We start from the raw sequence: 5,586 nt of genomic DNA, 5'->3' as shown, positions 1-5,586 counted from the left end.
CTATGCTGCTGATTCTTATTTTTCTTCTTTTTCAGACCCTATCATTGCACTATTGCTTATTCAATACCACCAGCAGATGGAGACACTATATTACAACATTAGTTGTGAGCAGCAGTTTGTACAAACAAATGCCTCATAGCTGATGTCCTATCCATTATTGCAATGGATGGCTGGCTGGCAACATTTGTTTTTATTATTCCAAATACCACAGTACCAATGCATGGTCAATCAACAGCAATGACACCCCCATGTCAATTAACAAGATTCAGCACCCACTACCTGAAAGACAGCTACCTATCATGTCATGTCCAACCTGCACAGGTGTGCTGGTTGCTGAGCTTATTCCATTAAAGAGGACATTCAGCAGCAGCAGCAGCAGTCCTGTGCCTGGTCGCTCCAACAGGGGCCAGACACAAGCGGCACCACCTATTGTCTTTTGCCTGCAGTAAGGGCCCACTGGACTAGCCAGCAAGCAGCTGAAGCAGCAAATAAACAGGTAATCTTTCTTTCCAACACTGAAACCTGGTGGTGCACTTAATCTATGGTATCAGATAGGTGACAGATCAGATATTAACCTCTTCAGGACATAGGGCGTATGGATACGCCCTGCATCCCGAGTCCTTAAGGACCGAGGGCGTATCCATACGCCCGTGGGAATTCCGGCCCCCACCGCTAGCCGGTTGGGGACCGGAGCCGGATGCCTGCTGAAATCGTTCAGCAGACATCCCGGCATATCGCCCAGGGGGGTCATTATGCCCCCCCATGTCGGCGATCGCCGCAGATCGCTGGACAATTCAGTCCAGCGATCTGCGGCAATTCCGGGTCAATCGGGTCTCCAGTGACCCGATGACCCGGAATATCTGGCTGTTCGGGGCCGTCTCTGACGGCCCCGAACAGCCAGAGCCTGCAGGGGTGATGTGGCACTGGTGCCACCTCACGATCGCCCTGATTCGTCGGCCGGATTACCGGCCGACCAATCAGGGCGCCTGCTGCGGGTGTCACTCCCGCACCCACTCCGCCCCTCTTCCGGAGGACGTGAGCGGGTGCGGGACGTGCACCCCGGGTGCTGGGGACCCCGATCCCCGGCGCCCCTGTTGGGATCGGGGCCCCAGGAGCAGCTGCGGCGGCGGGACTGACCTGCAGCGTCTGGATCGTTGGAGGTGAGTGACAGCCTCCTGCTGTTGCTTAGCAACAGCTCCCAGCATGCAAAAAGGGCATGCTGGGAGCTGTAGTTATGCAACAGCAGGAGGCAGACCACCACAACTCCCAGCATTCCCTTATGGGCATGCTGAGACTTATGGTTTTGCAACAGCTGGAGGCACATTCTTTCTATGGAAAAGTGTACCTTCAGCTGTTGTATAACTACAACTCCCAGGTTGCACAAACAGCTAAAGTGCATGCTGGGAGTTGTAGTGGTGCATCTGCTGGTTGCATAACTACAACTCCCAGCATGCCCGTTGGCTGTCGGTGACTGCTGAGAGTTGTAGTTTTGCAACAGCTGAAGGCACACTGGTTGTGAAACTCAGAGTTTTTTTTTACCTAACTCAGTGTTTCACGACCGGTGTGCCTCCAGCTGTTGCAAACTACAACTCTCAGCAGTCACCGTACACCATGCACCGTACATGCTGGGAGTTGTAGTTTTGCAACAGCTGGAGGCACACTGGTTGTGAAACACTGAGTTAGGTCACAAACTCAGTGATACATAACCAGTGTGCCTACAGTTGTTGCAAAACTGCAACTCTCAGCAGTCACCGACAGCCAACGGGCATGCTGGGAGTTGTAGTTATGCAACAGCTGGATGTCCCCCCCAATGTGAACGTACAGGGTACACTCACATGGGCGGAGGATTACAGTAAGTATCTGGCTGCAAATTTGAGCTGCCGCAAACTTTCTGCTGCAGCTCAAATTGCCAGCGAGAAACTACTGTGAACCCCCGCCCGTGTGACTGTACCCTAAAAACACTACACTACACTACCACAAAAAATAAAATAAAAAGTAAAAAACACTACGTATACACATACCCCTACACAGCCCCCCCCCCCCTCCCCAATAAAAATGAAAAACGTCTGGTACGCCACTGTTTCCAGAACGGAGCCTCCAGCTGTTGCAAAACAACTCCCAGTATTGTCGGACAGCCGTTGACTGTCCAGGCATGCTGGGAGTTTTGCAACAGCTGGAGGCACCCTGTTTGGGAATCACTGGCGTAGAATACCCCTATGTCCACCCCTAAGCAATCCCTAATTTAGGCCTCAAATGCGCATGGCGCTCTCACTTTGGAGCCCTGTCGTATTTCAAGGCAACAGTTAAGGGTCACATATGGGGTATCGCCGTACTTGGGAGAAATTGGGTTACAAATTTTGGGGGGTATTTTCTGCTTTTACCCTTTTTAAAAATGTAAAATTTTTGGGAAAACAAGCATTTTAGGTAAAAAATTTTTTTTTTTACATATGCAAACGTCGTGAAACACCTGTGGGGTATAAAGGTTCACTTAACCCCTTGTTACGTTCCCCGAGGGGTCTAGTTTCCAAAATGGTATGCCATGTGGGGGTTTTTTTGCTGTCCTGGCACCATAGGGGCTTCCTAAATGCGGCATGCCCCCAGAGAAAAATTTGCGTTCAAAAAGCCAAATGTGACTCCTTCTCTTCCGAGACCTGTAGTGCACCAGCAGAGCACTTTTCACCCCCATATGGGGTGTTTTCTGAATCGGGAGAAATTGGGCTTCAAATTTTTAGGGGTGTTTTCTGCTATTACCCTTTTTAAAAATAATTTTTTTTCGGGAAAACAAGCATTTTAGGTAAAAATTTTTTTTTTTTTTTTTACATTTGCAAAAGTCGTGAAACACCTGTGGGGTATTAAGGTTCACTTTATCCCATGTTACATTCCCCGAGGGGTCTAGTTTCCAAAATGGTATGCCATGTGGTTTTTTTTTTTGCTGTTCTGGCACCATAAGGGCTTCCTAAAGGTAACATGCCCCCCAAAAACCATTTCAGAAAAACGTACTCTCCAAAATCCCCTTGTCGCTCCTTCCCTTCTGAGCCCTCTACTGCGCCCGCTGAACACTTTACATAGACATATGAGGTATGTCCTTACTCGAGAGAAATTGGGCTACAAATACAAGTAAAAATTTTGTCCTTTTACCCCTTGTAAAAATTCTAAAATTGGGTCTACAAGAACATGTGAGTGTAAAAAATGAAGATTGTGAATTTTCTCCTTCACTTTGCTGCTATTCGTGTGAAACACCTAAAGGGTTAAAACGCTGACTGAATGTCATTTTGAATACTTTGGGGGGTGTAGTTTTTATAATGGGGTAATTTATGGGGTATTTCTAATATGAAGACCCTTCAAATCCACTTCAAACGTGAACTGGTCCCTGAAAAATACTGAGTTTGAAAATTTTGTGAAAAATCGGAAAATTGCTGCTGACCGTTGAAGCCCTCTGGTGTCTTCCAAAAGTAAAAACACGTAAATTTTATGATGCAAACATAAAGTAGACATATTGTATATGTGAACCAAAAAAAAATGTATTCGTAATATCCATTTTCCTTACAAGCAGAGAGCTTCAAAGTTAGAAAAATGCAAAATTTTCAAATTTTTCATCAAATTTACGGATTTTTCACCAAGAAAGGATGCAAGTATCGACAAAAATTTACCACTATGTTAAAGTATAATATGTCACGAAAAAACAATCTCGGAATCAGAATGATAACTAAAAGCATTCCAGAGTTATTAATGTTTAAAGTGACAGTGGTCAGATGTGCAAAAAACGCTCCGGTCCTTAAGGCCAAAATGGGCTCCGTCCTGAAGGGGTTAAACTGATAAAAACAGACTTTTTTATTTTTATTTTTTTTTTAAACCTTCAGGTTTGAATTAAAACTTAATCGTTCAGGTTTACTTCACGTTTGCCTCTCAGATTTACTGAACTTAGTCACAATTCACCAAACTCATCATTAGGTTACTTTATCAACATATAACAAAATACACCCCAAAACAAAGTACATAGCATAACAACACACCACCCTCATACCCTCACAACGTGTCTCCATTTTAAAAACTTCCAAGTCCCCTCCGCATCATCCTCTCCAAATCTCTTCTTATCCCACAAATATACAGTATGCAATCTATCAATATCATTCTCATACACTCTTCAACCGACACATCCTTCTTCTTAAATACCGTATTTATCGGGGTATACCACGCACCGGCCTATAACACGCACCCTCATTTTACCAAGGATATTTGGGTAAAAAAAGTTGTTTACCCAAATATCCATGGTAAAATGAGGGTGCGTGTGTGCGCGTGTATACCCCGATACACCCCCAGGAAATGCAGGGCGAGAGAGGCCGTCGCTGCCCGCTTCTCTCCCCCTGCCTTTCCTGGGGTCTAGAGCCCTGCTGCCGGCCCTTCTCTCCCCCTGGCTATCGGCGCCGCTGCCCGTTCTGTCCCCCTGACTATCGGTACCGGCGCCCCATTGCCGGCGCCGATAGCCAGGGGGAGAGAAGCGGCGCCGACAGCCAGGGGGAGAGAAGGGGCAGCGGCACCCATTGCCGGCGCCACTGCCCCATTGCCTCCCCCCATCCCCGGTGGCATAATTACCTGGGTCGGGTCCGCGCTGCTGCAGGCCTCCGGCGTGCAGCCCCTGCGTCGTTGCTTTGAATGGTGCAGCGCATAGCAACGACGAAGGGGACTATCGGCGCTGATAGCCAGGGGGTGAGAAGGGCCGGCAGCAGGGCTCTAGACCCCAGGGAAGGCAGGGGGGGAGAAGCGGGCAGCGACGGCCTCTCTCCCCCTGCCTTTCCTGGGGTGGTATCGGCGTATAACACGCACATAGACTTTAGGCTAAAAATTTTAGCCTAAAAAGTGCGTGTTATACGACGATAAATACGGTATATACAAATTCCTAACATCCCACAATACCTCCTTAATTATTGCTAACAACACATATAACATTCTCTCCTTCCTCCCACCTACCACCCCCAGACCAAACATAATCACTTCAAAAGACCACTTTCTTACCCCCATAAATTCTTTAGCCAACGGACCAATTCCCTTCCACACTTCTTGCGCTCTATCACAATTCCAAAACAAATGCATAATAATCTCATTCCCTCCACAACCCTCTCTCGGACATCTCTCACTTCTTCCAATCCCCCGACTCTTCTGTACCTCTCTCACTGGCAATGCACCATGCAAACTCTGCCATACAATCTCTCTCTGTCTATTAGTCATACCATCTGTCTCCAAACTCTTCCACACTTTACTCACATTCTATTCTCTCACCATATTAATATTACACTGAACATCCTTCACCCTAATACACTTCACCATACTCTTCTTCTCCTTTAACACATCCTGTCTCACACCTATCAAACCAAACTTTCTCATGAACACCTCAACAAACCCATACCAACAAACCCATACCAGCTTTCTCAGATCTCTCTCCATCCACCCTAATCTGCATAACACACCCCCTCCTAGAAACCTCATCATACAAGATTCAACACCCACTACCTGAAAGACTTCTACCTATCATGTCATGTCCAACCTGCACAGGTGTGCTGGTTGCTGAGCTTATTCAATTAAAGAGGA

Source organism: Hyla sarda, unplaced genomic scaffold (genome assembly GCF_029499605.1).
Source record: "Hyla sarda isolate aHylSar1 unplaced genomic scaffold, aHylSar1.hap1 scaffold_677, whole genome shotgun sequence".
NCBI lineage: Eukaryota > Metazoa > Chordata > Amphibia > Anura > Hylidae > Hyla > Hyla sarda.
This window is presented reverse-complemented; position numbering follows the sequence as displayed.